Raw genomic sequence first — 12345 nt, 5'->3', positions numbered from 1 at the left:
TGATTTCAGATATTTTCTGGCTGAAATAGAGGGACCTGAGCAAAACTCTGGTAAGAAGGCTGACAAAGGACTGCTGATGCTGTTGGATTCTGACCTCCCTGCACTCAAAATGGATTTTCTGGAGCTACATAACTCCAAATGGCGCACTCTCAACGATTTTGGAAAGTACACATCCAGAGCTTTCCAGAAATATATAATAGTCCATACTTTATTCGAGATTAGACGATGCAAACTGGCGCCCAATGCCAGTTCTATGTTGCATTCTGGAGTCAAACGCTAGAAACACCTCACGAACCAGAGTTGAACGCCAAAAACACGTTACAACATGGCGTTCAACTCCAAGAGAAGCCTTTGCACATGTAAAGCTCAAGCTCAGCCCAAGCAGCCACCAAGTGGGCCCCGAAAGTGGATTCCTGCATCAATTACTTATTTCTGTAAACCCTAGTAGCTAGTCTAGTATAAATAGGATATTTTACTATTGTATTAGATAGATGGGATTGTATTTTGATCCTTTGATCACATTTTGGAGGCTGGCCTCTCGGCCATGCCTGGAGCATCACTTTTGTATTTTCAATGGTGGAGTTTCTACACACCATAGATTAAGGGTGTGGAGCTCTATTGTACCTCGAGTTTTAATGCAATTACTACTATTTTCTATTCAATTCAATTTATTCCTGTTCTAAGATATTTGTTGCACATCAACATGATGAATGTAATGATCTGTGACACTCATTATCATTCTCACCTATGAACGCGTGACTAACAACCACCTCCGTTCTACCTTAGACCGAGTGCATATCTCTTGCATTCCTTTATCAGAATCTTCGTGGTATAAGCTAGAATTGATGGTGGCATTCATGAGAATCCGGAAATTCTAAACCTTGTCTGTGGTATTCTGAGTAGGATTCAGGGATTGAATGACTGCGACGAGCATCAAACTCGCGATTGTTGAGCGTGATGACAAATGCAAAAGAATCAATGGATTCTTTTCCGACATGATCGAGAACCGACAGATGATTAGCCGTACTGTGATAGAGGATTTGGACCATTTTCACTAAGAGGATGGGATGTAGCCTTTGATAACGGTGATGCCCTACATACAGCTTGTCATGGAAAGGAGTAAGAAGGATTGAAAGTATGAAAGCAGTATTTGCTGAAATTCCTACCAATGATTTACATAAGTATTTCTATCTTTATTTTTTGTTTATTTATTATTATTATTCGAAAACTCCATAACCATTTATTATTCACCTAACTGAGATCTACAAGATGACCATAGCTTGCTTCATACCAACAATCTCCGTGGGATCGACCCTTACTCACGTAAGGTTTATTACTTGGACGACCCAGTGCACTTGCTGGTTAGTTGTACGGAGTTGTGAAGAAAGTGCTGAGTTAGTAGATGTGCATACCAAGTTGAATGCCATTGTTAGAGATCACAATTTTGTGCACCAGTGGGGATCCTGTGGGATCCACAGATCCTGAGGTGATCTTGTGGGGTCCACAGATCCTGAGGTGTCAAGGATTTATCATCCCTGCACCAATCAGGCATGTAAAATGCCTTCTACATGCAATCCTGGCATTTAACGCCAGATTGATGCTTGTTTCTGGCGTTAAACGCCAGCTCTATGCGTGTTTTGGGCATTCAACACCAATCTGCAGCATGTTTCTGGCGTTGAACGCCAGTTCCATGCTTGTTTCTGGCGTTTAACGCCAGCTCTCCTCAGGGTGTAGTCCTGGCATTTAATCGCCAGAATGTTACTTGTTTCTGGCGTTTAACGCCAGATTCATGCTCTGTTCTGGTGTTGAATGCCAGCCAGATGCTCTTTACTGGTGTTTAAACACCAGTAAGCTCTTCCTCCAGGGTGTGCTATTTCCTCTGCTATTTTTTATTCTATTTTTAATTTTAGTATTTGTTTTGTGACTCCACATGATCATGAACCTAATAAAACATAAAAGAACAATAAAAATATAAATATTTAAAAATTGGGTTGCCTCCCAATAAACGCTTCTTTAATGTCAATAGCTTGACAGTGAGCTCCCATGGAGCTTCAGAAGTGTTCAGAGCATTGTTGGGACCTCCCAACACCAAACTTAGAGTTTGAATGTGGGGGTTCAACACCAAACTTAGAGTTTGGTTGTGGCCTCCCGACACCAAACTTAGAGTTTGATTGTGGGGGCTTTGTTTGACTCTGTATTGAGAGAAGCTTTTCATGCTTCCTCTCCATGGTTGCAGAGGAAGATCCTTGAGCTTTAAACACCAGGTAGTCCCCATTCAATTGAAGGACTAGCTCTTCTCTGTCAACATCAATCATAGCTCCTGCTGTGGCTAAGAAAGGTCTTCCAAGGATGATGCATTTATCCTCCTCCTTCCTAGTGTCTAAGATTATGAAATCAGCAGGGATGTAAAGGCCTTTAACCTTCACTAACACGTCCTCTACCATAAGCTTGTCTTATTGACTTGTCTGCCATCTCTAATGAGAATGTGGCAGCTTGTACCTCAAAGATCTCCAGCTTCTCCATTACAGAGAGTGGCATAAGATTTATGCCTGACCCCAGGTCACATAGAGCCTTCTCAAAGGTCATGGTGCCTATGGTACAAGATATTAAGAATTTACCAGGATCTTATTTCTTTTGAGGTAAAGTTTACTGAACCACCCATGTATCTAGTTCACTAATGAGCAAGGGAGATACATCTTCCCAAGTCTCATTACCAAACAACTTGGCATTCAACTTCATGATGGCTCCTAGATATTGAGCAACTTGCTCTCCAGTTACATCTTCATCCTCTTCAGAGGAAAAATAGTTTTCAGAGCTCATGAATGGCAGAAAGAGGTTTAATGGAATCTCTATGGTCTCTATGTGAGCCTCAGATTTATCTAGGTCCTCAATAAGGAACTCCTTCTTGTCTGAGAGACATCCCATGAGGTCTTTCTCATTGGGATTCACGTCCTTCCCTTCCTCTCTAGGTTCGGCCATTTTGATTATGTCAATGGCCTTGCACTCTCTTTTTGGATTCTCTTCAGTATTGCTTGGAAGAGTACTAGAAGGGGTTTCAGTGATTTTCTTACTCAGCTGGCCCACTTGTGCCTCCAAATTTCTGATGGACGACCTTGTTTCACTCATGAAACTTAAAGTGGCCTTAGACAGATCAGAGACTATATTTGCTATGCTAGAGGAGCTCTGCTCAGAATTCTCTGTCTGTTGCTGAGAAAATGATGGAAAAGGCTTGCTATTGCTAAGCCTGTTTCTTCCACCATTGTTAAAGCCTTGTTGAGGCTTTTGTTGATCCTTCCATGAGAAGTTTAGATGATTTCTCCATGAAGAATTATAGGTGTTCCCATAGGGTTCACCTATCTAATTCACCTCTGCCATTGCAGGGTTCTCAAGATCATAAGCTTCTTCTTCAGAAGAAGCCTCTTTAGTACTGTTGGATGCATTTTGCCATCCATTCAGACTTTGAGAAATCATGTTGACTTGCTGAGTCAACATTTTGTTCTGAGCCAATATGGCATTCAGAGCATCAATTTCAAGAACTCCCTTCTTCTAAGGCATCCCAGTACTCACAGGATTCCTTTTAGAGGTGTACATGAATTGGTTATTTGCAACCATGTCAATGAGTTCTTGAGCTTCTGCAGGCATTTTCTTTAGGTGAATGGATCCACCTGCAGAATGGTCCAGTGACATCTTAAAGAACTCAGATAGACCATAATAGAATACATCCAAAATAGTCCACTCTAAAAGCATGTCAGCAGGACACTTTTTGGTCAACTGCTTGTATCTTTCCCAAGCTTCATAGAGGGATTCACCATCTTTTTGCTTGAAGGTCTAAACATCCACTCTAAGCTTGCTCAGCTTTTGAGGAGGAAAGAACTTGGCCAAGAAGGTTGTGACCAGCTTATCCCAAGAGTCCAGGCTATCTTTAGGTTGTGAGTCCAACCATGTTCTAGCTCTGTCTCTTATAGCAAAAGGGAAAAGCATGAGCCTGTAGACTTCAGGATCTACTCCATTAGTCTTAACAGTATCACAGATCTGTAAGAACTTAGTTAAAAACTAGTAGGGATCTTCTGATCGAAGTCCATGAAACTTGCAGTTCTGTTGTATTAGAGCAACTAGTTGAGGTTTTAGCTCAAAATTCTTTGCTCCAATGGCAAGGATTGAGATGCTTCTTCCATAAAAATTGGAAGTAGGTGTAGTATAATCACCAAGCATCCTCCTTGCGCCTCCACCATTGTTATTGGGTTCGGCCATGTCTCTTTCTTTTTCGAGATTCTCTATAAGGTTTTCTCTGGATTGTTGTGCTTTAGCTTCTCTTAGCTTCTTCTTCAGAGTCCTTTCAGGTTCAGGATTTGCTTCAACAAGAATGTCCTTGTCCTTGCTCCTCCTCATATGAAAAAAAAGAGAACAAAAAAGGAAGAGGAATCCTCTATGTCGCAGTATAGAGATTCCTTTATGTGAGTAGAAGAAGAAAAAAAATAGAAGAAGGATGAGAAAAATTCGAATACAGGAAGGGAGGGGTTCGAATTTTGAGATGAAGTGTTAGTAATTAAATAAATAAATAGAAAGAGATGAGAGAGAAGAGTTTTCGAAAATTGTTTTTGAAAAAATGGTTAGTGATTTTCGAAAATTAAGAGAAGAAATAAAATTGAAATTAAAATTTGAAACAATTGGTTAATTAAAAGAATTTTGAAAAAGAAGGAGATGATTTTCGAAAATTAGAGAGAGAAAAGTAGTTAGATGGTTTTGAAAAATATAAGAAACAAACAAAAAATTAATTACTTAGTTGAAAAAGATTTGAAAATCAATTTTGAAAAGATAGGACGTTAGAAAACAAATTTTGAAATCAAATTTTTGAAAAAGATATGATTTGAGAAAGATATGGTTAGAAAAGATATTTTGAAAAAGATTTGAAAAGAAAATTAAAAAGATTTGATTTTTAAAATTAGAATTAATGACTTGACTAAGATATGATTCTAAAATTTAAAGTTTGAATCTTTCTTAACAAGAAAGTAACAAACTTGAAATTTTTGAATCAAATCATTAATTGCTAGTATAATTTTCAAAAATAAAAGATAAAATTAAGAAAAAGATTTTTGAAAATCAATTTTAAAGAATTTTCGAAAATAACAAGAGGAAAAAGAAAAGATTTGATTTTTGAAAAAGATTTTGAAAAGATAAGATTTTTAAAATTGAAATCTTGACTTGACTAACAAGAAATAACTTATTTTAAAAAAAAAATTGACTAAGTCAACCCAAAGATTTCGAATTTTTGAGAGAAATAAGGGAAATATTTTTTTTTAATTTTTAACGAGGAGAGAGAAAAACACAAAATTGACTCACAACATGAAAATTATGAACCAAAACACATGATGCATGCAAGAACCCTATGAATGTCAAGATGAACACTAAGAACACTTTGAAGATCATGATGAACATCAAGAACTTATTTTTGAAAAAGTTTCAAGAAAAAAAAAAACATGCAAGACACCAAACTTAGAAATTTTTAATATTTAGACTCTAAGAATTCAAGGATGCATATGAAAACAACAAAAGACACAAAACAAGAAAATATGAATATCAAACAAGAAGACTTGTCAAGAACAACTTGAAGATCATGAAGAACACCATGCATGAGTTTTTCGGAAAAAAATGCATAAATTTTAAAAAACATGCAATTGACACCAAACTTAAAATCTGACTCAAGACTCAAACAAGAAACACAAAATATTTTTGGTTTTTAGAATTTTATTAATTTTTTTGTATTTTTTATCAAAAATTATATTTAGAAAAACAAAAACAAAGAAAAATTTTTGAAAGATTTTTGAAAAACTTTTTGAAAAGAAAATTACCTAATCTGAGCAACAAGATGAACCGTCAGTTGTCCAAACTCGAACAATCCCCGGCAACGGCACCAAAAACTTGGTGCACGAAATTGTGATCATCAATAATGGCGCCAAAAACTTGGTAGCGCTCTCAAACGTGAATCACACTTTGTCACAACATTGCACAACTAACCATCAAGTGCACTGGGTCGTCCAAGTAATAAACCTTACGTGAGTAAGGGTCGATCCCACGGAGATTGTTGGTATGAAGCAAGCTATGGTCATCTTGTAAATCTCAGTTAGGCGGATTCAAATGATTATAAAGGTTTCGAAAATAATAATAAACAAAGCATAAACTAAAGATAGAGATACTTATGTAATTCATTGATGAGACTTTCAGATAAGTGTATGGAGATGCTTGTCCCTTCTGAATCTCTACTTTCCTATTGCTTTCATCCAATCCTTCATACTCCTTTCCATGGCAAGCTGTATGTCAATGGCTACTTCACTGTTGTCAATGGCTACTTCACATCCTCTCAGTGAAAATGGTCCAAATGCTCTTGTCACAGCACGGCTAATCATCTGTCGGTTCTCGATCATGTCAGAATAGAATCCATTGATTCTTTTGTGTCCGTCACCACGCCCAACAATCGCGAGTTTGAAGCTCGTCACAGTCATTCAATCCCTAAATCCTACTCGGAATACCACAGACAAGGTTTAGACTTTCTGGATTCTCAAGAATGGCCACCAATAATTCTAGCTTATACCACGAAGATTCTGATTAAGGAATCCAAGAGATATTCGTTCGTTCTGAGGTAGAACGGAAGTGGTTGTCAATCACTTGTTCATAGGTGAGAATGATGATGAGTGTCACGGATCATCACATTCGTCATGTTGAAGTGCAACGAATATCTTAGAATAAGAACAAGCTGAATTGAATAAAAGATAGTAGTAATTGCATTAAAACTCAAGGTACAGCAGAGCTCCACACCTTAATCTATGGTGTGTAGAAACTCCACCGTTGAAAATACATAAGTGATGGTCCAGGCATGGCCGAATGGCCAGCCCCCAAAATGTGATATGAATTCAAATAATAGAGAAAGGAACCCGGTCTAAGGACTAGACGTTCAAAGATTCAAAATACAATAGTAAAAAGTCCTATTTATACTACACTAGCTACTAGGGTTTACAGAAATAATTCTAAGTGCAGAAATCCACTTTCGGGGCCCACTTGGTGTGTGCTTGGGCTGAGCTTGAGCTTTACACGTGCAGAGGCTTCTCTTGGAGTTAAACGCCAAGTTATAACGTGTTTTGGCGTTTAACTCTGGTTTGTGACGTGTTTTTGGCGTTTTACTCCAGAATGCAGCATAGAACTGGCGTTGAACGCCAATTTGCGTCGTCTAAACTCGAACAAAGTATGGACTATTATATATTGCTGGAAAGCTCTGGATGTCTACTTTCCAACGCCATTGAGAGCGCGCCATGTGGAGTTCTGAAGCTCCAGAAAATCTATTTCAAGTGCAGGGAGGTCAGAATCAAACAGCATCAGCAGTCCTTTTTCAGCCTGAATCAGATTTTTTCTCAGGTCCCTCAATTTCAGCTAGAAAATACCTGAAATCACAGAAAAATACACAAACTCATAGTAAAGTCTAGAAATGTGAATTTAGCATAAAAACTAATGAAAACATCCCTAAAAGTAGCTAGATCCTACTAAAAACTACCTAAAAACAATGCCAAAAAGCGTATAAATTATCCGCTCATTAATATCCTTTTGCTTCTTTGTTGATTTTAGCATGAGGACATGCTTAGTTTAACTGTGGGAAGATTTGATAAACCCCGATTTCATGGTTTATCTTATGCTTATTTTAGGGGATTTATTCACCTTTTCCCACATTTATTCAATAAAATAGCATGGTTTTGTAATTCTCCCTTGAATTGTACTTAAGTGTAAAAAAAACTTTTTAGGCCCTTAAATTGGTGATTTTAACTCACTTTAATTCCATTCGATGCCTTGATGTGTTTGTTGAGTGATTTCAGGTTCATAAGGCAAGTATTGGATGGAGGAAATGAGGAGAAAAGCATGCAAAGTGGAGAATGCATGAGGAAACAAGAATTGCGAATGCATCGATGGGCGCGCACATGTACAAGGCACGTACGCGCAAAAGTGATTTCGCATAGAGACGCGCGCGCACATAACACGTCCGCGCGGGTGAAGAAATAGCCAATTGACGCGCATGCGCACATGGCGCATACGCGCCGATACTCGTACGTGACTCACTTAAAGGCAAAATGGTGGGGCGATTTCTGAGCAGCCTAGGCCCAATTCCAACCTATTTCTAAGTGTATTTCATGTAGAATTGAAGCCCAAGCAAAAGGGGAGCAATTGATTGTAGCATTAGCATCATGTAGTGTAGTTTCTAGAGAGAGAAGCTCCCTTTTCTCTCTATAATTAGGGTAGATTAGGTTAATTTCATCTTAGATCTAGTTCCAATTTCATGTTCTCATCTTGTTTTCTCTATAATTTTATGTTGCTATTCTTGATTCCTCTTAGTTTTCATGTTAATTCCCCTTTTTTGCTATCTTTTGTGATGATGAACTCTTGTTGGATTTGGATCTTTTCTTTTATGCAATTTAATGTTTGATGTTCTTTTATTGTTGATTTGAGTTGAGATTTTACCTTCCTTGCAATTGGTAGTTGATAGATTTTATTACTCTTGCAATTTGTGATGTTTACTTTTATTGCATTCTACATGTTTGATGAAATATTCTCTTTGGTTTTTGAGTAGTTCTCTTTGCTTTTGGCCTAAGTTAAGGGGATTGGGTAAACTTGAGTCATTGGGTATAATGAATTTGGTGACTTGAGAACCCTTGGTGATCAATTTGACACCCATTGATACTAACCCACAACTAAGTCAATTAGTAGATAGGTTGGGACTTATGGGTTGATGTGATTAAATCTATTTGACGTACTTCAAGCTTAGGAGTAGAGCTTACGTACTTAAGGCTTGTGGGAAGTAGACCTAATAGATTGGCATCTCATAACTATCAATATTTGATTGTTGACAAGGATGGTGATCACAATTTCCCATGTCTTAGCCAAAAGTTCTTTACCTTGCTTTCTTTAATTGCTTGCTTGATTTACTTTTCTTGCCATTTATTTTCCGCCACTTATAAATCAAACCCCCTTATTCCTTCATAGCCAATAAGCATACACTTCATTGCAATTCCTCATGAGACGACCCGGAGTCTAAATACTTTGGTTAATTTTCATTGGGGTTTGTACATGTGACAAAATGGTGCACGAAATTGTGATCATCAATGGCGCCATCAACATGGTACGCACAATTGTAATCTCAACTCTTTATCACAACTTCGCACAACTAACCAGCAAGTGCACTGGGTCATCCAAGTAATAAACCTTACGCGAGTAAGGGTCGATCCCACAGAGATTATTGGTATGAAGCAAGCTATGGTCATCTTGTAAATCTCAGTCAGACAGATTCAAATGGTTATAGATGATTTATGAATAAAGCATAAAATAAAGATAGAGATAGTTATGTAATTCATTGGTGAGAATTTCAGATAAGCGTATGGAGATGCTTTGTCCCTTCCGTCTCTTTGCTTTCCTACTGTCTTCATCCAATCCTTCTTACTCCCTTCCATGGCATGCTGTATGTCGGGCATCACCGTTGTCAGTGGCTATAGTCCCCTCCTCTCAGTGAAAATGTTCAACGCGCTCTGTCACAGCACGGCTAATCATCTGTCGGTTCTCAATCAGGTTGGAATAGAATCCAGTGATTCTTTTGCGTCTGTCACTAACGCCCAGCCTTCAGGAGTTTGAACCTCGTCACAGTCATTCAATCCTTGAATCCTACTCAGAATACCACAGACAAGGTTTAGACCTTCCGGATTCTCTTGAATGCCACCATCAATTCTAGCTTATACCACGAAGATTCAGATTAAGAAATCCAAGAGATAAACATTCAAGCCTTGTTTGCTTGTAGAACGGAGGTGGTTGTTAGGCACACGTTCATAAGTGAGAATGATGATGAGCGTCACATAATCATCACATTTATCATGTTCTTGGGTGCGAATGAATATCTTAGAACAAGAATGAGCTGAATTGAATAGAAGAACAATAGTAATTGCATTAATACTCGAGGTACAGCAGAGCTCCACACCTTAATCTATGGTGTGTAGAAACTCCACCGTTGAAAATACATAAGAACAAGGTCTAGGCATGGCCGAGAGGCCAGCCCCTATGATCTAAGAACTAGACGTCCAAAGATGATCCTAAGATTTAAACTGATCAAAAGATGAAAATACAATAGCAAAAGGTCCTATTTGTAGAGAACTAGTAGCCTAGGGTTTACAAGGATAAGTAAATGACATAAAAATCCACTTCCGGGCCCACTTGGTGTGTGCTTGGGCTGAGCATTGAAGCATTTTCGTGTAGAGACTTCTCTTGGAGTTAAACGCCAGCCTTTATGCCAGTTTGGGCATTTAACTCCCTTTCTTGTGCCAGTTCCGGCGTTTAACGCCAGGCAGTTTTGAGCTGATTTGGAACGCCGGTTTGGGCCGTCAAATCTCGAGCAAAGTATGGACTATTATATATTGCTGGAAAGCCCAGGATGTCTACTTTCCAACGCAGTTAAGAGCGCGTCAATTGGGCTTCTATAGCTCCAGAAAATTCACTTCGAGTGCAGGGAGGTCAGAATCCAACAGCATCTGCAGTCCTTTTCAGCCTCTGAATCAGATTTTTGCTCAGGTCCCTCAACAGGGATGTAATGGTCTTCAATCTTTACCAGAACATCCTCTACAAGTCCATAAGCTTGTTTTCTTGAATTGTCTGCCATCTCTAGTGAGATTTTTGCAGCTTGTACCTCAAAGATTCCTAGCTTCTCCATTACAGAGAGAGGCATAAGGTTTATGCTTGACCCTAGGTCAAACAGAGCCTTCTTGATGGTCATGGTGCCTACTGTACAAGGTATTGAGAACTTCCCAGGGTCCTGTCTCTTTTGAGGTAATCTCTGCCTAGACAAGTCATCCAGTTCTTTGGTGAGCAAAGGAGGTTCATCCTCCCAAGTCTCATTACCAAATAACTTGTCATTTAGCTTCATGATTGCTCCAAGATACTTAGCAACTTGCTCTTCAGTGACATCTTCATCCTCTTCAGAGGAAGAATACTCATCAGAGCTCATGAGTGGCAGAAGTAAATCTAATGGAATCTCTATGGTCTCAGTGTGAGCCTCAGATTCCCATGGTTCCTCATTAGGGAACTCATTGGAGGCCAGTGGATGCCCATTGAGGTCTTCCTCAGTGGCGTTCACTGCCCCTTTCTCCTCTCCAAGTTCGGCCATGTTGATGGCCTTGCACTCTCCTTTTGGATTCTCTTCTGTATTGCTTGGAAGAGTACTAGGAGGGAGTTCATTAACTTTCCTACTCAGCTGACCCACTTATGCCTCCAAGTTTCTAATGGAGGACCTTGTTTCAGTCATGAAACTTTGAGTGGTTTTGATTAGATCAGAGACCATGGTTGCTAAGTCAGAGTGGCTCTGCTTAGAATTCTCTATCTGTTGCTGAGAAGATGATGGAAAAGGCTTGCCATTGCTAAACCTATTTCTTCCACCATTATTGTTGTTGAAACCTTGTTGAGGTCTCTGTTGATCCATCCATGAGAGATTTGGATGATTTCTCCATGAAGGATTATAGGTGTTTCCATAGGGTTCTCCCATGTAATTCACTTCTTCCATTGAAGGGTTCTCAGGATCATAAGCTTCTTCTTCAGATGACGCATCCTTAGTACTGCCTGGTGCAGCTTGCATTCCAGACAGACTTTGAGAAATCATATTGACTTGCTGTGTCAATATTTTGTTCTGAGCCAATATGGCATTCAGAGTATCAATCTCAAGAACTCCTTTCTTCTGATTCGTCCCATTGTTCACAGGATTCCTTTCAGAAGTGTACATGAATTGGTTATTTGCAACCATTTTAATCAGTTCTTGAGCTTCTGCAGGCGTCTTCTTCAGATGAAGAGATCATCCAGCAGAGCTATCCAATGACATCTTGGACAGTTCACACAGACCATCATAGAAGATACCTATGATGCTCCATTCAGAAACCATGTCAGAAGGACATTTTCTGATCAATTGTTTGTATCTTTCCCAAGCTTCATAGAGGGATTCACCTTCCTTCTGTCTGAAGGTTTGGACTTCCACTCTAAGCTTACTCAATTTTTGAGGTGGAAAGAACTTTGCCAAGAAGGCATTGACTAGCTTTTCCCAAGAGTTCAGGCTTTCTTTAGGTTGTGAGTCCAACCATATCCTAGCTCTGTCTCTTACAGCAAAAGGGGAATAGCATAAGTCTATAGACTTCAGGGTCGACCCCATTGGTCTTGACAGTGTCACAGATTTGCAAGAATTCAGCTAAAAACTGATGAGGATCTTCCAATGGAAGTCCATGAAACTTACAATTCTGTTGCATTAGAGAAACTAATTGAGGCTTAAGCTCAAAGTTGTTTGCT

The 12345-nt window shown here is 38.9% G+C and overlaps 2 non-coding genes across 2 annotated transcripts; both read left to right on the top strand.

Annotated features, from left to right (window-relative positions):
* Nucleotides 1-3741: 3741 nt before the first annotated feature.
* On the top strand, nucleotides 3742-3849 carry LOC112804693 (small nucleolar RNA R71). Its single transcript, XR_003203308.1, has one exon. It is a non-coding gene; the product is annotated as a small nucleolar RNA R71 (small nucleolar RNA).
* An 8091-nt stretch (nucleotides 3850-11940) lies between these two features.
* Nucleotides 11941-12049, top strand: LOC112804670 (small nucleolar RNA R71). Its single transcript, XR_003203280.1, has one exon. It is a non-coding gene; the product is annotated as a small nucleolar RNA R71 (small nucleolar RNA).
* The last annotated feature ends 296 nt before the right edge of the window (nucleotides 12050-12345 follow it).

The sequence above is a fragment of the Arachis hypogaea genome, chromosome 5 (assembly GCF_003086295.3).
Source record: "Arachis hypogaea cultivar Tifrunner chromosome 5, arahy.Tifrunner.gnm2.J5K5, whole genome shotgun sequence".
Taxonomy (NCBI): domain Eukaryota; kingdom Viridiplantae; phylum Streptophyta; class Magnoliopsida; order Fabales; family Fabaceae; genus Arachis; species Arachis hypogaea.
The sequence above is the reverse complement of the archived record's forward strand: the minus strand, read 5'-3'. Positions and strand labels throughout refer to the sequence as shown.